Source organism: Pan troglodytes, chromosome 3 (genome assembly GCF_028858775.2).
Source record: "Pan troglodytes isolate AG18354 chromosome 3, NHGRI_mPanTro3-v2.0_pri, whole genome shotgun sequence".
NCBI lineage: Eukaryota > Metazoa > Chordata > Mammalia > Primates > Hominidae > Pan > Pan troglodytes.
In genome coordinates, this window is record NC_072401.2 from 119,270,798 (window position 1) to 119,292,760 (window position 21,963).

Genomic DNA, 21,963 nt, shown 5'->3' on the forward strand with positions numbered 1-21,963 from the left:
TTTTTGGTAATGTGTTATGTAGCAATGGAGAACTAACATAGGTGTGTATTTCAAAACCAAATATTCTATGCTCTCACTTATAAATGGGAGCTAAGATGTGAGGACACAAAGGCATAAGAATGACATAATGGACTCTGAGGACTTGGGAAGGGTGGGACGGGGTGAGGCATAAAAAACTACACATTGGGTTCAGTGTATGCTACTCAGGTGAGGGGTGCACCAAAATCTCAGAAATCACTGCTAAAGTACTCATTCATGTAACCAAACACCACATGTTGTAGTTCTTTAAATGTTTGGTAGTTTTAAGCAGCGAAACCATTGGTTCCCAGGGTTTTATTTTCTGGGAGAATTTTCATTATGGCTTCAATCTTGTTACTTCTTATTGGCCTGTGTAAGTTTTGGATTTACTCGTGTTTCAATCTTTGTAGGTGGTATGTGTCTAGAAATGTATCCATTTCTTCAAGATGGTTGACTAAAGACATTTTGTACTAGCTTCCTCCTCTAAAAAGAACTAAAATAGCAAGTAGATAATCACACTTTGAAGATACCATCCAAGAGAAAACACTGGAATTCAACAGGAAATGAATAGGCAATACCTAAGCAAGGAAAGAAAAAGAATCAAGGCAGTCTGCTCAACCTCGTTCAGCTGGGAGCCAAGAGAGACTCCCCAACACAAGGAAAGGGTAAATGAAAGATTCTCAGTGGTCCACATTTTCACCATAGACTCCTGCAATTCTAGCCACAAGAAAGCCCTCTACCCTCACAGATTCTGAAACTAATAGAGGGTATGGCTGGGAGATTTTATTATGTCATTGCCCCAGGAAGGATGCTCACACTGGGTGTCTGATATTTCTTGAGATCTAAGCTGCTACAGCAAAGTGCGATTTTATAACTCCATTTCCAACAGCTGGTGCACTGTCCTGGAGCCCCACAATGCTGCCGCTGAGATGCAAGAGAAGCACAGGCTGCTGCTCCTGGGGCTTAGGAAAAAGTGACCCCAGGTTATCCTACGCAGGGCAGAGACAGACCTGAAACACAGACTGCTGTTTTTAGAATTGAGGTGTCAGTGAGACACAGTTCTAAAGCCCTTTCCCCCAATGGACTATGCACTGTCTTGAATTCCAGCAATGCTGTGACTGAGGTGCAAGAGAAGAGCTGACTATTAACTCCAGGGCTTAGGCATGACAGACTGTGACTGCCACACCCTCAGATGAGGTATAAGTGGTATGCATACTCCTCACCTACCAGCCTACACTTCTGTCACTGAAGTGGGCACTGCTCTTTCCCAGGGAAGGGCACTGCACAGCTGCTATTTCCATCAACCTGAGAATTTCACTGGTGGCCTAGGGATTACCCGACTTCTTCCTACCACAGCCAGCAGCTACACACACCATCACATGCCTGAAGACAAGCCAACAAAGCCCAACTTTGCCCCTCTCCCCACTTATGCCAGTGTGCACAGTCCAGAAGCCAGGTGATTGCCCAGCCAAGTCAATCATTGTTGGTATCTGAACACTCCTCCTGAGAAACTGAGGTTGGGCCTATCCACCCAGCCACTACTACCACAACAGTCATCTACCTGCACATGCTAGCTACCTTGCAGGCCTGGAGACTGGCTGCCCAAAACCCACTGTAGCCACTGCCAACAGTAGCACTGCTCAGAACCAAAAGGGTCATCCTGCCACTGCCACTGTGATCACCCACACCACACCATCTGAACAGGGGCCCAATAACCCACCAACCTGCAAAGGTTATGGCTGCCACTACCAAGCATCAGAGTAAGCCACTTGGAGATTCAAGAATCAACCAACTTGGGTACAATAACACTAGTGTTAGTGTAAACCACCCTGATCCCAAAAGACAGCTCACTGCTGCAACTACTGAAACCTGAACTCTGGCCTACCTAGCATCCTAATTCCCAAAAAACTTCACCACAGCCTCCACTAATAACTGCACCCTAAGCCACTGAGGAAATCTCAGATACCACTGACACTTTTTACAACCAAAGAAATTGTACAGAGGCTACATTACTGCACATAACAAAAATCAAAGGCAAAGTGACCCACCCAACCAACATCACAGATAGATCTTCAGGAAAAAGTCCTCTCCTATGAAAGCAAACTCAAAATGTTGAAAGAAGTGACTGATGTACCAGATGCAATAGAAGTCAGAAAAACAATTCAGGATGTGATGAGAAATTTAACAAAGAGATAGATATCATAAAATAAAAACAAAAAAATTCTGGAACTGAAGAATTCACTGAAGGAAATGTAAAATGCATTCAAAAGTTTCAACAATAGACTGGATAAAGCAGAGAAAGAATCTCAAAACCTGAAGACAAATCTTTTGAAATAATCCAATTAGCCAACAATAAGGAGAACAGGCATGGTGGCTCATGCCTATAATCCTAGCACTGTGGGAGGCTGAAGAGAAAGGATTGCTTGAGCTCAGGAGTTGGAGGATAGCCTGGGAAAAATAGTAAGACTCTGTCTCTACAAAAAAAAAAAAAAAAAATTAAATTATACAGACATGGTGGCACATGACTGTAGTCCCAGGTACTCAGAAGGCTGAGGCAGGAGGATCACTTGAGCCCAGAAGGTCAAGGCTACAGTGAGCAATGATCATGCCACTACACTTCCTCCTGGGTGACAGAGTGAGTTTCTGTATCAGCAAAAATAATAATAATAATAAATAAATGAGAAAAAAAGAATGAATAAAACTTTTGTGATATATAGGACATCATGAAGTGACCAAATGTATGAATTATCAGTATCTTAGAAGGAAAAGAGAGCACAAAATAATTATAAAACCTATTTAATAAAATAATAGATGAAACTTCCCAAGTCTGGCAAGAGATTAAGACACCCAGATACAGAAGGGGCAACAATCCCCAAACAGATATAATGTAAAAGGCCTCCACTTCACATTACAGTCAAACTATTTAAAGTTAATAAGAAAGAAAGAACTGTAAAAACAGAAAGAGAAAAATATCATCTATAAAGGAACCTCCATCAGACTAACAGTAGATTCTCAGCAGAAACCTTACAGGACAGGAGAAAATGGAATGACGTATTTACCGTGCTGAAAGAAAAAAAAAACAAAACTGCTGATCAATTATACTACATCCAGCAAAGTTATCTTTCATAAGTGAAAGACAAAGTCTTTTCCAGACAAACAAATGCTCAGAAAATTCATCACCACTAGACCAGTCCTAAAAGAAATGCACAAGAGAGGCTTAAATCTGGAAGCTAAAGGATAACATTTGCCAACATAAAAACACCCACAAGTATAAAACTCAATAGTAAGGGAAATACACAAATGAGAAAGAGACATAAATGATACAACTACAGGTCATTACCGATACAACTACAGGTCATTACCAATACAAAATGACAAATAATAAGAGAAAAAAACAAAAAAAATATACAAAACAACCAAAATTAATTAACAGTACGACTGGGAAAAAACCTCACATATTAATAATTACCTTAAATGTAAATGGATTATATTCTCCACTTAAAAGATATACTGGCTGAATGGATAAGAAAACATAATCCAACTAATCCCACTATATGGTGCCTATAAGAAATTCACTTTCTCTGTAAATACACATATAAACTCAAAGTAAAAGGATGAAAAAAGGTATTTTATACAAAAGAAAAGCAAAGTGAGCAAGAGAAGCTATACTTACATGGAACAAACTTTAAGCCAAAAACAGAAAAAAAATTAAAAAAAAAATAAGGAAGGTCATTATATAATGATGAAGTGATAAATCCAGCAAAATAAAATAGCAATTCTAAATATATATGCAACAAACCCTGGAGCACTCAGATGCATAAGAAAATATTACTAGATCTAAAAAGAGAGATAGACTCCAATACCCTCACTCTCTGCATTAGATAGAACATTTAGATACAAAATAAAAAAAAATGGATTAAAACTGGACTTTAGACCAAATGGACCTAATAGACATTTACAAAACATTTTATCCTACTGCAGAATACACATTATTCTCATCAGCACATATAACATTATTCAAGATAGATAATATGTCAGGCCACACAACAAGACTATTTTTACTTTTTAAATAATATTTTTAAAAAGTATTTTTTAAAAAATAGAAATCATATGAAATATCTTCTCAGATCACAATGCAATAAAACTAGAAATCAATACTAAGAGGAACACTGGAAACTATACAACTACACGGAAATTAAACATGACCCTGAATGACCATTGGGTCATGAGGAATTTAAAATGGAAATCAAAAAAATTCCTGAAACAAGTGAAAATAGAAATACAACATACCAACACCTGTGGGATACAGTAAAAGCAGTAATATAAGAAATTTATAGCAATAAACACCTACATCCAAAGAACGGAGAGAGGTAAAATAAACAATCTAACATTGCCACTCAAAGAACTAAAAAAGCAAGAACATACCAAACCAAAAATTAGCAGAATAAAGAAATAATAAAAATCAGATTAAAATTATACAAAAATAAGGAATAGAAAATCAATGAAACACAAAGTTGGTTATGTAAGAGATAAACAAACTTTATAAGCCACAAGTTAGACTAACCAAGAAAATAAGAGAGAAGACAAAGAGATCAAAAATGAGACATTAATACAACAGAAATACAACAGCTCATGAGAGACAATTATGAACAACTAAATGCTAACAAATTAGAAAACCTAGAAGAAATACATAAATTCCTGGATGCATACAACCTACCAAGATTGAATCAGGAATAAATAGAAAACCTGAACAGACCAATAATTAGTAGTATTGAAATAGTAATTTAAAAGTCTCCCAACAAAGAAAAGCCTGGGACCAGATGGATTCACTGCATTTTCTAATATACATATAAACACCAATCATCCTTAAACTATTCCAGAATATTAAAGAGGAGGGAACTCTTCCCAATTCATTCTACGAAGCCAATATTACCTTCATACCAAAACCAGAGAAGGACACAGCAACAACAACCACAAAAACTACTACAGGCCAATATCCCTGATAAACATAGATGCAAAAATCCTCAACAGTATACTAGCAAACAAATTCAACAACACATCAAAAAGATAATACATCATAATCAAGTGAGATTTATGTGAGGAATACAAGAATAGTTTAACATACACATATCAATAAATGTGGCATGGCACATCAGCAGAATGAAAGACAAAAACCATATGATTATCTCAATAGGCACAGCAAAAGCATTTGATAAACTTCAATATCTTTCACGATAACAACTCTCAACAAACTAGGCATAGAAATAATAGACCTTGAAATAATAAAGGTTATATATGACAAACTCACAGTCAACATTAAACTAAATGAGGAAAAGTTGAAATCATTTACCCTAATTACTGGAACAAGACAAGGATGCCCATTTTAACCATCCCCACTCAACATAGTACTAAAAGTCTTAGCTAAAACAATTAGGCAAGAGAAAGAAAAAAACCATGCAAACTGGAACAAAGGAAGTCAAATCATCCCTATTTGCAACAAATTTAATAAAGCTGCAGAACACTTATAATCAATATACAATAATTAGTAGCATTTCTATACAAAATAATAAAATAAACAAAAAAGAAATCAACAAGGCAATCCCACTTACAATAGGTAAGAAAAAAAAACCTAGGAATAAATTTAACCAAGGTGAAAGATCTCTGTAAGGAAAACTACAAAATACTCATGAAAAACACTGAAGAGGACACAAGCAAATGGAAAGCTACCCCATGCTCATGAATCAGGAGAATTAATATTATTAAAATGATCATACTGCTTCAAGCAATATACAACTACAATGCAATTTTATCAAATGACCAATGTCATTTCCCCCAAAATATAAAAAATAATCCTATAATTCATCTGGAACAAAAAAGGAGCCCAAAGAGCCAGAACAATCCTAAACAAAAAGAATAAAGCTGAAGGTATCACACTACCTGACTTCAAAATATATTACAAAGCGATAGCAACCAAAACAGCATGGTATTAGTATAATAATGGACACAGAATATAGAACCAATGAAACAGAATATAGAACCCAGAAATAAAATCACGTATTTACAGCCAACTGATTTTTGACAAAGGCACCAAGAATATATACTAGGGAAAATACACCTTTTTAACTAAATTGTCCTGGGAAAGTAGTATTGCAATATGCAGAAGAATGAAACTGGACTCCTATCCTCAACATACAAAAATCAACTCTAGATACATTAAAGACTCAAATGTAAGACCTGAATCTGTAAAAATTCTAGAAGAAATTATAATGAAAACACTTCAAGACATTGGTCTATGCAAAAAAATTTACAGCTAAGACCTCAAAAGCATAGCAAACTACAACATAAATAGACAAATAAGACTATATTGACTAAAGAACTTCTCTATAGCAAGAAAAAAAACATTAACAGAGTGATGTACTAATCTGTTGAATGCAACAAAATGTTTGCAAATTATTCAACCAACAAAGGACTAATAATCTAGAATATGCAGGGAACTCAAACAACAGCAATTTTTAAGTGGACAAAGGACATGAATAGACATTTCTTAAAAGAAGACATACAAATACCCAACAAGTATATGAACAAATGCTCAACATACTAATCATCAGGGAAACACAAATCAAAACCACAATGAAGTATTATCTTACATCAGTCAGAATGCCTATTATTAAAAAGCCAAAAAATATATAACATACGGGTGCTGATGTGGAGAAAACTCTTATAAACTGTTGGTGGGAAACTAAGTTAGTATAACCACTATGGAAAACGGTATGGAGATTTCTCAAAGAACTAAAACTACAACTACCATAGCTCCAGCAATCACACTACTGGTTATCTATTCAAAGGAAAATAAATCGATATATCAAAGGGATTCCTGCACTGGCATGTTTATTGCAACACTATTCACAATAGCGAAGACATGGAATCAACCTAAATGTCCATCAATGGATGAATGGATAAAGAAAATGTGGTACATATACATAATGGAATACTATTCAGCCATTTAAAAAATAATGAAATCATGTTATTTGCAGCAACATGAATGAAACTGGGGTTATTATGATAAGTGAAATAATCAAGTCACAGAAAGAAAACTATCACATATTCTCACTCATTTTTATGAGTTTAAAAAAGTTGATTTCACAAAAATAGAGAGTTGAATGATAGATACTATATGCTGGGAAGTGTGGTTGGATGGGATGAAGACAGGTGGGTTAACACATATAAACAAACAGTTAAATGAAAGGTATAAGTTCTATCATTCAACAGCAAAGTGAGTGACTATAGTTAATAACAATGTATTGTATATTCTAAACTAGCTAGAAGAGAGGACTTGAATTTTTCTTAACACATAGAGATGAGAAATAACTCAAAATGATGTACACCTCAAATACCTGACTTCATAATTACATATTTTATGCATGTAACAAAATAACATGTACTTTATAAATATGTAAAATATTACGAATTTATAATAAAACAAAAAGACATGGTTCCCACTAGAACAGTTACAAAAGCAAAATAAAATTCAAAAATTATCTGTTTAAAGGTATTAGAGAGCTGCAAAAGCTCTGAGGATGACAGGAGTGTAGGTATCAGAAGGCAGAAAAACATTAAAAAGTGAGTTGACACACTACAACCCTGATTCCTCTGGTGCCATTTACTGATTCTGTTGCCATTTACTGATTCCTCTGGTGCCATTTACATAAGAGGATATCTACATAGTAAAAGTAACTCTTAACACAATATTGTAAAATCAATTCTAGATTGTTTAATATGAATTATGGAAAGTAAAAGGGAAAGCTTTTAGAAGAAAACATAAGAGACAAAATTCATGACTTTGGGTTAGGCAAAAATGTATTAATTAAATAAGCTACAAAACATACTAGGCATAAAGAATGAATTATAAGAAAAACTACATTAAAATTAATTATTATTATTAATTATACCATGCCACTGAAACAGTAAAGAAATCCTCTCAGTCCATAAGCAATAGACTCAAACCTATAGATGAACGGGCAAAAGACTTTAACAGACATTTGACAAAAGAGGATATACAAATGGACAGTGAAATATGAAAATGTGCTCAATTTCATGACATCGGGGAAATGGAAATTAAAACCAAAACTCAATGTCACCAAAATGGCTAAAATTAAAAAGTAAACAAAACTAAGTGTGGAAGGCAGAATTCTAAGATCCATGAGTTCAGTATCTTTGTATCTATGGACTTTGTGTAATCCTCAACCTTAAAGTATGGGCAGCATCTGTAAATTGGTTCTAATACAATATGACAAAAGTGAATGCATTGTGTATAGATAGTTAAGGTCTCTAATCTGTTTACTTTAAGTTATTAGAAAAGATTATTCTGATTTCTTTGAGCAGTGTTTTGTAATTCTCATTGCAAATATCTTTTACCTCCCTAGTTAGTTGTATTCCCAGGTATTTTCTTCCTTCTGTGGCAATTGTGAATGGGATCACCTTTCTGATTTGGCTCTTGGTTTGGCTGTTGTTGGTGTGTAGGAATGACAGTGATTTTTGTATATTGGCTTTGTATCTTTCAACTTTGCTGAAGTTGTTTATCAGCTGGAGGAGCTCTTGGGCCGAGACTGTAGGGTTTTCTAGATAAGAATCCTGTCTGCAAATAGAGATAGCTTGACTTCCTCTGTTCCTGTTTGGATATCCTTTATTTCTTTCTCTTGCCTGATTGCTCTGGCTAGGACTGCCAATACTATATTGAATAGAAATGGTGAGAGAGGGCATCCTTGTCTTGTGTTGGTTTTCAAGGGGGAATGCTTCCAGCTTTTGCCCATTCAGTATAATGCTGGCTGTGGGTCTGTCATAGATGGCTCCTATTATTGTGAGTTATGTTCTTTCAATACCTATTTTATTGAGAGTTTTTAACATGAAGGGTGTTGAATTTTATCAAAAGCCTTTTCTGTGTTTATTGGGATAATCATGTGGCTTTTGTCTTTAATTCTATTTATGTGACGAATCACATTTATTGATTTGCATGTATTGAACCAACCTTGCATCCCAAGGATGAAGACTACTTGATGATGGTGGATTAGCTTTTTGATGTGCTGCTGGATTCAGTTTGCCAATATTTTGTTGAGGATTTTTCATTGATGTTCATCAAGGATAATGGCCTGAATTTTTCTTTTTTTGTTGTGTCTCTGTTAGATTTTGGTATCAAGTAGATGTTGGCCTCATAGAATGAGTTGGGGAGGAATCTCTCCTCCTCAATTTTTTGGAATAGTTTCTGTAGGAATGCTACCATCCCTTCTCTGTACATCTTGTATAATTTGGCTCTGAATCCATTAGGTCCCCGGCTTTTTTTGGTTGGTAGGCTATTTATTACTGATTCAATTTTGGAGCTTGTTATTGCTCTGTTCAGAGAAGCAATTTCTTCCTTGCTCAGTCTCAGGAGGGTGTATGTGTCCAGGAATTTAACCATATCTTCTAGGTTTTCTAGTTTATGTGTGTAGAGGTGTTCAGAGTAGTTTCTGATCATTGTTTTTATTTCTGTGCAGTTGGTAGTAACATTGCTTTCGTCATTTCTCGTTGTGTTTATTTGGATCTTCTCTCTTTTCTTCTTTATTAATCTAGCTACTGGCCTATCTATTGTATTATTTTTTTCAAAAAACCAAGTCCTTGTTTTATTGATCTTTTGAATGGTTTTTCATGTCTCTATATCCTTTAATTCTGCTAGCTTTGGGGTTGATTTGTTCATGCTTCTCTAATTCTTTCAGCTGTGAAGTTAGGTTGTTAATTTAAGATCTTCCTGACATGTGATATGGGCATTTAGTGTTATAAATTTCCCTCTTAACAGAGAAGACACAAACAAATGGAAAAACATCCCAAGCTCATGGATAGGAAGAATCAATATGACTAAAATGACTGTACTTCCCAAAGTAATTATAGATTCAATGCTATTCCTACCAAACGACAAATGACATCCTTCAAAGAACTAGGAAAAACTGTTTTAAAATTCACATGGAACATAAAAGAGCCCAAATAGCTGAGGCAATCCTAAGCAAAAAGAGAAAAGCTGAAGGCATCTTGTTACCTGACTTCAAACTATACTACAAGGCTACTGTAACCAAAACCACAAGGTACTGGTAAAAAACAGACACATAGACCAATGGAAAAGAATAGACAGCCCAGAAATAAGGCCACACATCTACGATCTGATCTTTGACAAAGCTGACAAAAACAAGCAATGGTAAAAGACTCCCTGTTCAATAAATGGTGCTGAGATAACTGGCTAGCCATATGTTGAAGACTGAAACTGAATCCCTTCCTTTTACCATGTACAAAAATCAACTCAAGATGGATTTTAAAGACATAAATGTAAAACCCAAAACTATAAAAATCCTGGAAGATAACCTAGGCACTACCATCCTGGACATAGAAACAGGCAAAGATTTTATGACAAAGACACCAAAATTAATCACAACAAAAACAAAAATTGACAAATGGGATCTAATTAAACTTAAGAGCTTCTGCATAGCAAAAGAAACATCAACAGTGTAAACAGACAACTTACAGAATGGGAGAAAATATTTGCAAACTATGAGTCCAACAAAGGTCTAATATCCAGCATCTATAAGGAACTTAAACAAATTTACAAGAGAAAAATAACCCCATTAAAATGTGATCAAAGGACATGAACAGACACTTCTCAAAAGAAGACATACATGCGTCCAACAAGCATATGAAAAAAAGCTCTATATCACTGATCATTAGGGAAATGCAAATCAAAACCACAATGAGACACCATCTCACACCAGTCAGAATGGATATTAATAAAAAGCCAAAAAAATAACAGATGCCAGCAAGGTTGTGGAGAAAAGGGAACACTTATACATTATTAGTAGGAGTGTAAATTAGTTGAATCATTATGGAAAGCAGTATGGTGATTCTTCAAAGAGCTAAAAGCAGAACTACCATTTGACCCAGCAATCCTACTACTGGGTAAATACCCAGAGGAATATAAATCATTCTACCATAAAGGTACATGCATGTGAATATTCATCGCGGCACTATTCACAACAGCAAAGACATAGAATCACCTAAATGCCCATCAATGACAGATTAGATAAGGAAAAAGTGGTATATATACATCATGGAATACGATGCAGCCATAAAAAATGAGACTGTGTATTTTGTGGGAATGTGGATGGAGCTACTATCCTTAGCAAACTAATGCAGGAACAGAAATCCAGATGCCAGCTCTTCTCACTTATAAATGGGGGCTAAATGACAAGAGCTTATGAACACAAAGGACACAACAGACACTGGGGTCTACTTGATCAGGGAGGGTGGGAGGAGGGATGGGAGCAGAAAAGATAACTGTTGGTACTGAGCTTAATACCTGGGTCATGAAATAATATGTACAACAAATCCTAAAACACATGTTCCCTATGCAACAAACCTTCACATGTACCCCCAAACCTATTTTTTTTTTTTCTGAGATGGAGTTTCACTCTTGTCATCCAGGCTGGAGTGCAATGGCATGTTCTTAGCTCACTGCAACCTCCACCTCTCAGGTTCAAGTAATTCTCCTGCCTCAGCCTCCCGAGTAGCTGGGATTACAGGCATGCGCCACCACACCTGGGCAATTTTTTTGTATTTTTAGTAGAGACAGAGTTTCACCATGTTGATAATTCTGTATGGATATGACCTAATCAGGTGAGCCTTTTGAAAAAGGTCTAGAAGTAAGAGCAAAAACTCTCTCCATTGATGGTTTTGAAGAAGCAAGCTGTCAAGAATTAGACAACTACAAAGAAATTAGCTCTGCCAAAAATATGAACAGCTTGGAAAAGAATCCATTCCTAGTCAAGCCCCTAGATGAGAACACAGCCTGTCCAACACCTTAATTTCAGCCTGTGAGTCCCTGAAAAAAGAATATAATTAAGCCATTCTCTAACTTCTGACCTATAGAAACTGTAAAATAACAAACATATATTTTTTTAAACCACTAAATTTGCAGTAATGTGTTACACAACAACTGCAAATGAATACATCAAGAAATTTGAAAGATGTGGAGAAACTGGGTCTCTCATATCGGGGACTGTAAACTGATACAACCATTTTAGAAAACGATTTGGCAGTAGCTATTAATGCCAAACATATACATGAATGCTTTGACTCCACAGCTTAATTCCTAAGTATATATAAAACTCAAACCCACGCATGTCCTTACCACAAAACATATACAACAATGTTCCTAAGAGTTCTGTTTGCAAAGCCAATACTGAGACCTACCAGTTATCTCTAATCTGCATAGGAGATATATAAATGTGTTATAGTAATCTACAGGAATGCTTTATAGCAATAAAAATAAAAGAATTTTAACTACACATAACAATCAATGAACAAGATGGATCTCATACACATAGCGTAAAATGAAAAACACCTGACTCGAAAGATTACACACTTTATTATTTAACTTATGTAAAGCTAAAGGGAAATCAGTTTCTGATACTATAAGCCCCATAGTGATGACTCCTTATGGAAGTAGTGACTGGAAAAAGCACAAAAGGGGCTTTTAAGGTTCTAAAAATGTGAAATGTACTTTATCTTAACCTGGATGATAGTTTACTTTTGAAAAATTTATGAATTTGTGCACTAATGACTTGTGCACAATATATGTATATTATTCTTCAATAAAAGCTTACTTAAACGTAGTGTAATGATTCTCTTTACTTCTGTGTATCTCATAAACAGATATGTCTGAATGTTTCATGAGGAATCTGTAGAGATATACCAGTTCCTGTGATTTTATTTGTAAGTAATTTTTCAGGTTCTGAAAGAGAACATGAAGATAAATTTGGGGGTCGCTGTCAAGATCTCTAAATAGTATACAATTTTAATAACACCATCAAACTAAAAAGCAATAAAAAATTGTGTGTGTGGCTGGGCGCAGTGGCTCATACCTGTAATCCCAGCACTTTGGGAGGCCAAGGCAGGCAGATCACTTGAGGTCTGGAGTTTGAGGCCAGTCTGACCAACATGGCAAAACACCATCTCTACTAAAAATAAGTTAGCCAGGCATGGTGGTGTGTGCCTGTAATCCCAGCTACTCGGGAGGCTGAGGCAGGAGAATCTGTTGAATCCAGGAGACAGAGGCTGCAGTGAGTTGAGATTGTGCCACTGTGCTCCAGCCTGGGCGACAGAGCAAGACTCCATCTCAAAAAAAAAAAATGTAAAAAAAGTATGTGTATGTGTATAAATTCCAAGTCAATAAGAAATAGATTTTCAAGAGAAAAAATAGAAAAATACCATAAAGGAGCAATTTATTAATGTAAATAAGCTCAAAATATAATTTCTGAAATAATTAAATACCTTTCTAATCTGCCAATTGCAAAATTGGCTTAAATGAATATTAACCAGTGTTAATCAGACTGTGGGCAAACAGGCATGCTCCACTTTTACTGCTGGCAATGTAAATTATTCAACTTGTTTGAAGAATAGCTTGCATATTATTAACCTAGCAATTCAAATTCTGAAAATTTATAATATAGTCAGAGCCATATTTTAAGAAGCATATAATATATGCATATTACTGACATCAATAGTTGAAAATACTAGAAAATATCATAGAGAACATATTACCTTCTCAGTAGCTGATACAAACTTTCCTTTGTAGGGAGAGAGTCAAATTTGTTGAAAAGATGCAACTGAAATGAAAGAGTAGAGACATTTTTGTCATGTGAATATTCATTTGACCACACACAAGTTATTGAAAATATTATTTTTAAGCTTAATATCCAGAATATGTGTACTCCATTTAAATACTGGTAGAGAATTTATAAGCTACTAATATGCATTATACAGAAAAGAAAAACATTTTCCTGAAAATCTCTTGGAAAGTTAAGAAGAGTGGAGTTGAAACAAAACAATACAATAAAAATACTTTATTAATATCTTCAAGGAATTTTTCAGTTTCATTAATCTTGCTTTGTTTAGCATAAGTTAATAATTGACCTAGTTTTAAACAATAATATTAAAAGCTTTGAAATTTTAAGACCATCCTTTCTACCTACATCCCTACTCAGCAGGGAACAGAAAGTCTATGAAAATCTCTCCCATTGTTGTAACATTTGCAAATACATTTAAAAGCATTTTTACTATGCTGCAATAAAGCTGATATATGAGGGGGTCTTCAAAAAGTTCATGGAAAATGTGTATTACAAAAAAACAGGCTGGGTGCAGTGGCTCACACCTGTAATCCCAGCACTTTGGGAAGCCGTGGTGAGCAGATCACGAGGTCAGAAGATCGAGACCATCCTGGCTAACACGGTGAAACCCCATCTCTACTAAAAATACAAAAAATTAGCCAGGCATGGTGGCATGCTTCTGTATTCCCAGAAGCATGGGAATAAGCCCTACTTGGAGGGCTGAGGCAGGAGAATCGCTTGAACCTGGGAGGCGGAGGTTGCAGTGAGCTGAGGTTGCGCCACTGCATTCCAGCCTGGGTGACGGAGAAAGACTCCATCTCAAAAAAAAAAAAAAACAAAAACAAAAACAAAAACAAAAAAAACCCAGGGACCAGGCGCGGTGGCTCATGTCTGTAATCCCAGCACTTTGGGAAGCTGCGGCGGCCAGATCACCTGAGGTCGGGAGTTCAAGACCAGCCTGACAAACATAGAGAAACCCCGTCTCTACTAAAAATACAAAATTAGCTGGGCATGGTGGCGCATGCCCATAATCCCAGCTATTCTGGAGGCTGAGGCAGGAGAATCGCTTGAAGCCAGGAAGCAGAGGTTGTGGTGATCCAAGATCGTGCCATTGCACTCCAGCCTGGGCAAAAAGAGCAAAACTCCGTCTCAAAAAAACAAAAACAAAAACAAACAAAAAAGTGCATAAATTTCAATTTTTTGCACCAAAATAACTTGTACAAGTTATTGTTATCACATTTCTGAACAAGATCTAGTTTGAAGCACTAAGAAGAAAAAGACATCAGTGTGAAAGCAGCTTCTATCAGGGCAACAGGAATTCTGCTAAAATTGAAGCAAGAACAAACAGCATATTGATGATGAATCTTAAGTGAAAGAATGGTGAAATCCCTGATGCTTTACAAGAAGATTATTGGGACAATGCCCCCAAAGAAATCAGCAGTTTACAAATGAATAACTCATTTTTAGGAAGCAATGAGATAGTGTTGAAGAGGATGACTACAGCTACAGACCACCCACATCAATTTGTGAGGAAAAAAAATTAATTTTGGCTGTGCCCTAATTGAAAAGGACCAGTGTTAACAGCAGAAACAATAGCCATCACCATAGACATCTCAATTGGATCAGCTTACACAGTTCTGACTAAAAAAATTAAAGTTGCGTGAACTCCACTTGATGGATGCCAAAATCTTTGCACCCAGACCAGCTGCAGACAAGACCAGAGTTTTCAATGGAAATTTTAAAGAAGTGGACACCCAATAGTGGGATTGCTGGGTCAAATGGTAATTCTGTTTTTAGTTCTTTGAGATATCTCTAGACTGTTTTCCATAGAGGTTGAACTAATTTATATTCCCATCAATAGCACATAAGCATTCCCTTTTCTCTGCATCCACACCAACATGCGTTGTTTTTTGACTTTTAACAATAGCTGTTCTGAAGATGTAAGATGATATCTCAGTGAAGTTTTAATTTGCATTGCTCTGATGATTAGTGATGGTGAGCATTTTTTCATGTGTTTGTTGGCTACTTATATCTCTTCTTTTGAGATGCCTGTTCAGTGTCTTGCCCAGTTTTTAATGGAGTTGTTTGTTTCTTGTTGAGTTGAGTTCCTTGTAGACTCTGGATATTGATCCTTCATCAGAAGGATAATTTGCAAATATTTTCTCCCATTATGCATGTTGTTTATTTACTCTGTTGATTATTTCTCTTGTTGTGAAGAAGCATTTTAGTTTAAATCCAATTTTCTATTTTTATATCAACTCAAAGGAAATCATTATATTATATTAAAAATACACATACATTTATATGTTTATCACAGCACTATTCACAATAGCAAAGTCATGGAACCAACCTAAGTGTCGATCAACAGATAAGTGGATAAAGAAAATGTGGTATATAAACACCATGGAATACTATGCAGCCATTATAAAGAATGAAATCATGTTCTTTGCAGCAGTAAGGATAGAGCTGGACTCCATTATCCTAAGTAAACTAAGAAACAGAAAATCAAATGCCACATATCCTTACTTATAAGTGGGAGCTAAACAACGGATACACATGGATCCACTGGATCCATGGAAATAATAGAATAGTGTACCCATCAATATTTGGGTGATGGGTACACTAGAAGCCCAATCCCCGCTATAAAACAATATATACATGTAAAAAATATACACATGTACCCCGCTGAATTTAAATTTAAAAAAATAAACAAATGGGATCAAGATCCTGAAGTAGTTCTTTGAAGAATTGTAACAGTAGATGAAACATGGCTTTACCAATATGATCCTGAAGACAAAGCACAATCAAGGCGATGACTAACAAGAGATGGAAGTGGTGCAGTCAAAGCAAAAGCAGACCAGTCAAAAACAAAGGTCATGGCAATAGTTTTCTGTGATGCTCAAGGCATTTTGTTTGTTGACTTTATGGACGACCAAAGAACAGTGACATCTACTTGTTATAAGTGTTTAGAATTAGCCAAAGCTTTAGCAGAAAAATGCCCTAGAAAGCTTTGCTGGGAGTCCCTCTCCATCACCACAATGCACATGCTCAATTCTCTCATCAAACAAGGGCAATTTTGAGAGAGTTTTAAGGGGAAATCATTAGGCATTCACCTTACAGTCCTGAGTTGGCTCCTTCTGAGTTATTTTTGTTTTCTAATATGAAAACAACTTTCAATGGGCACTCATTTTTCTCTGTTAATAATGTAAAAAGGAGTCCATTGACATGTAGAATTCTCAGGACCCTCGGCTCTTTAGGAATGGAATAAATGACTGATATCATCACTACAAAAAGCATCTTGAACTTGATGGAGCTTATGTTGAGAAGTAAAGTTATATTTTTTTATTTTTATCTTTTAATTTCAGTTTCCATGAACTTTTTGAAGTCCTCTTGTATTTAAACACACACACACACACACAAACACAAACACACACATTGAGGCAGCTTCTGAAATATCTTTTAAAAAAACTGATATATGAAGATTCTCCCTAGATATAAAAGTAGAATATTTTCTGCATTTGTTAGAGGTTTTATGTTAGATATGGTATCATTAATTTAAATTTTCCAAGTTGTGTGTGAGTTGAAACTATAAAATAAAGTTTAAAAAACGCATTCTCCTTAGTATTTCCTTTAAGATATGTGTGTGAGGGAATAATATGTGAATCACTATCGCTAAGGAGTAATCATGTTGTGATGTATTGAAAAATTCAACTAATTATTCATAGCTCCAGTTTGTCAGAAAGTAACTTAAGAGGACTATTGTTAAATAGAACTGTTCAATCACTTATTGTCTTCACTGTAGAAGACACGCTTGTACTGGCTGAGAAATAATTGAACAGATTGCCAGACACCGTAAGTGATGTCTTCAAAGGATGAACTCTAAGGATAAATTCTTTCACTCTTTCTCCTTCTAGGCCCCAGTTTCTTTATAAACCAAATATATGTATAAAGTACTTTCATCACTTATTTACCAAAGATATTTTATTATTTATTCTATGAAATATTATTAAACACTCTGTTTATTATTAAACTGTATGTTGTAATGAAAAGGCATAGGCTCCCTTAGGATAAAAGAATTTTCATGACAAACACAGTCAAGTTGAAAAAGAGAAATAGTCACTAAATCTATCTTATGCTAGTTTATAACTCTGACTAGAGACACAGTAAAGATAGACAAATGGTCACTAAATCTTGTTAACAAATTAATCACTCTCACCCAGTATGAATTGTCTTTCCTCCTAGGTTTTACCTTAACAGAGGATAGAGTGTTGGGTTCATAAATTTGATAAATCTTGTCCTGAAAGCAAATATCTGCCAAGATTTCAAGAAAATGTTATAAATGAAGTATATAAATAAGCAATACAAGTGTGCAAAAGTAGACAAAGATTAAAGATATGCATTTGTATTATGGATAATTTACACTAAAAATAGCTTGCTGGCCAAGTGAAAAAGAACACAAACATAACCCCACTGTTTTTTACTTTTTCTCAAGAAAGGTAATGAGCTACTAAATGTCACCAGAGTTCCACAGTGCCAATGTACTGAATTAATGAAAGCTGCTAGTTTGAAAGGGTAGTTATTTTACTAAGCAATTTGGAGAGCTCTATTTTTCATTCTCTTCCCTATTTTGAAATAAAACAAAATGAATTGATTGTTGTTCAGTACATTCTAGTTACAGCTTGTTATATTATTAATGACAGGAACACATTAAATCATTTCCTGATTGCATCAGAAGCTACAAAGAAAAGGATAGATTGAGCTCACGTTATTTTTCAAATATTGTAATGTTCTTGGCCCCTTGAGCCACATATTGATATTAAGATGTGATTTAAGCTTTCCTCTTTAGTTACAAAAAAAGAAGAAAACGGAAGAGTCTAGACTTTATTAAACTTCTCTACATTCAACCTCTTTCAAAACAGTTTGAAATTGAGCAACATTCTGTTTGTTAAAGATTTAGAACTCTTGAAACTTTTTTCATTAAGTCTAGCTTTCTCCCTTGAAAATAAATATAGATATTTCTTAAATTAAGAATAAAAATGTAATGCAGTCATGATTTGCTAAATATGACCATTTTTGTTGTTGGTGGTGGACAATGGTCAATCACTAATCATTTACAAAACAGCATTAAATGCCAATGTTTCAATCCCTATATAAGGTATCATGAGAAAATATAAAGACAAAGATATAAAATATTAAAAATTTTTTAAATCTCAGAAGCTAGAAAGAAAAGAAATAGCAGATGTGTAGTTTGTATAAAGTATAACTCTTTTTATCTTTAGAAATAAATAATCTTCTTCACAAAGCCAGCATTCTAAATTTTTTTTACTTCTTGGTATTTTAAATCGACTTTTATCTTTCAACTTTCCAAAGACATCTATTTTGTATGTGAATATTTATATTGGTGAATCTAGCTTCAATTATGAATACACTCAGGTAGCATTATGGAGATGCATAGAAGGATGAAACTTAAGCTTTCTCTCTTTCTCTTTTTCCCCTCTGTTCTGTTTTAGTTACTTTTTTACTTTATTAATGTATAAAAAAATTTAATTTTACTTAATCTTTCAGACAAGAGAGTAGCTTTGCACAAAAAGATCCTTTTCAGTAATTAAACTTAGTAGGAGTTTTAACCTGTATTACACGTCCCTGAGTTAAGGGATATTTTAAATGTCTACCGATATCTAAAGGGTTTTCCCAAGTGAAAAAAAAATGAGTGGGTATAAGCTACAGAGGCAGTTTTATACAAAAAATATGATTTTCTAATAAATTAAGCCTTTCAATAATGAAATAGACTATTTTGAAAAACTTCTCATTGTTAAGTTTATTAAGCAAAGGCACATTTGAAATATTTTAGCGAAAGAGTCAAGGACATCAGAGGTATCCTTAGGGAAAGGAGAAGAGAGGTGAATGTCTTCTTTATCAAATCTAATTCTAATTCTAATTCTAATCTTAACAGATTTATGGAAAAGGCTCTTGAGTAGAATTTGGAATAAATAAAATAGTCATGAAAATGTATCTTCTATAAAAGCTTATAACCAACTAAACAAATGAGCAAAAGGCAATAGAAAAGTAGAGCCACAGGATAAACACCCTACTATCCTTTGAAGGATATGTAGTGAAGAGAAACTTGACATAAAGAATTTATTAAGAAGTAGCCAGTAAAAAATATGCATCCAGCAGGGACTCAAGATTAGATGAACGTACCAAAAAGAGATAAAATCCTTGCCCTTAAAGAAATGAACATGATCCTGAACAGGCACAGAAATGCCAGCATTGTTGCAGTTATGGTTGAGATTAACATGTGTTAGCCCAGAGGTTACATGTGCTATAACTCTTTCTTTAGAGTGAGTGCAATGGTCAGGGGTCAGTTTACTGACCTACCAACACATGCTATCAATAACTCAGAAAGAAAACAGATCAAAACCTCATCTGTGTTTTCTTATGTGCAATTGGTCATTATATCTACAATAGCTGGGAATTAGTTGTACTAACTGTGGCTGGAGTAAGCATGACAGTGACATCTTTCCTAGGACTAGTGTTAGTCTTCCCTCCTCCAAGACAGCCTTCTCCCCTCTACCTTTAGGAGTAAAACATGAACCCTTTACATAGCCCGCCAAATAGGATCCTGTGTCTCTGAACACATCATTTGTCCTGTTTTTTTGTCTCTCCTCTTGAGGTTCAACTCTTTGGAAGGATTTTTTAAAACATCTTACTAATGACATTAGGACTTAAAGAAGAGTAAACATGCTGCTGCATGCTGCATTTCACACCTGCATTATTGCATTTGCTAGGACCCCAAATTATAATAGCTTTAACTACAAAACAAGAAAACCATTTCTATCCTACAGGGAGTTTATCAATATAGAATTTCAGGTCCTCTAAATGGTTTCTCATTAAATAGTAAATATAGCTAGCATGATAAGTAGTAGGAAAACCTTACTGTCAGTATTTGAGAACAAAACAAGGTTTTTTCACAACTATACGCAATATATTTAGTGTGAAAGGTTATCATAGAATATGGAAGAATATTATACTGACTGTTTTCCGCTTTTCAGAGTACCATCATCGACAGAAGCAAAAGTCCTTATCTGCTGAAATCTTTATTGACGTACTTAAATGGCGAAATAATATGTCAGGGTTTTACTTTAAAATACTTCAGGATCAAAAACAGAGGGAAAATAGAGAAAGGTAAATGAAACAAAAATTATTCACAGCGGTGATTGTTTAACCTGGGTAATGACAACACACGAATTCATAGTACTATTCTCTCCACTCTGTATGTCTAAATGCTTCCATAATCAACAAATAAAAACAAAAAATAAACAAAATATTAATCTCTTTTTTTCTTTAATTCTCTCTCTTTTAGCTTACTCATTGGAATTCTAAGGACAGCTCCAGTTAACATGAAAGTAAAAATAAAAACCCAGAAAACCTTTTGGACAGAATACAACAAAGAAAAATTCTGACACCTCTTGTAGATTCATTTTCCACCCCAAAGATTAGGTAACAAAGGAGATGTGGGAGAGAAAGAAACAAAATGGGAGAGAAATTGAGATAAGAGAGGACCATGTGAAGGAGGTGGAGTATTTAAAGTGGGAAGGAGGAAAATAACCTGAACTCTTAACTGCTCTTGAAAGTTCACTCTGTCTTCACTCCAGCTCTATTGACTGATTACCTGTAGCCCACTTGCTATTCAACAGTCTTTATCAAAGACAGATCACTTGGATACTTTTGTATGAGTGGTGTCACAAAAAGACATCTTGAGCCACCAAATAAGGTGCAATATACAAACCAGAAGTCCCATTCAGCCCAGTATTTGTTCTCAAATGTCATAAATGCTGTGGACAAGAAACTTTGCACAACCAGAATGTTTTATTTCTTTCTTACATAACTGAAAAGTAATTTGCTTTGAGAAAACATTGAAGCTTAACTGCACATTTTAATGCAATGAGGAAAAGACACATTTTAAAGGAATAAGAAATTCAAGTGAGAGGAAATCATATTTCTCATTACATTCATTTTAAACAAGAGATTACTAAGTATTTTAAATTCCACAATTAGTATAATTACTAAAAGAAGTTGCACATGTTATATTTTGAGAGCTGAAGAATCCCAGATACCATCTTATCTTCAGCCTGGTTTTCAGGTAGAACCACTTGTAGATTTTGCCATGTTTTAATGTACTTATTTACCTTCTTTTACTAAAATGGGTGAAATGTGCATTTAATTAAAGACAATCACATTATAGGAATATACACTTATAAAC

At 34.9% G+C, this 21,963-nt stretch overlaps 2 long non-coding RNA genes across 2 annotated transcripts in view; one reads left to right on the top strand and one right to left on the bottom strand.

Annotated features, from left to right (window-relative positions):
• LOC107974383 (uncharacterized) overlaps positions 1-13,706 on the bottom strand; it is a 162,067-nt gene extending 148,361 nt beyond the window's left edge. Inside the window, exon 1 of the long non-coding RNA XR_001717096.3 lies at positions 13,636-13,706. This is a non-coding gene — a long non-coding RNA (uncharacterized LOC107974383). The remainder of the gene's footprint in view (positions 1-13,635) is intronic.
• Positions 1-21,553, top strand: part of LOC129143761 (uncharacterized) — a 35,562-nt gene extending 14,009 nt beyond the window's left edge. The window contains exon 2 of the long non-coding RNA XR_008547600.1: positions 21,064-21,553. This is a non-coding gene — a long non-coding RNA (uncharacterized LOC129143761). The remainder of the gene's footprint in view (positions 1-21,063) is intronic.
• The last annotated feature ends 410 nt before the right edge of the window (positions 21,554-21,963 follow it).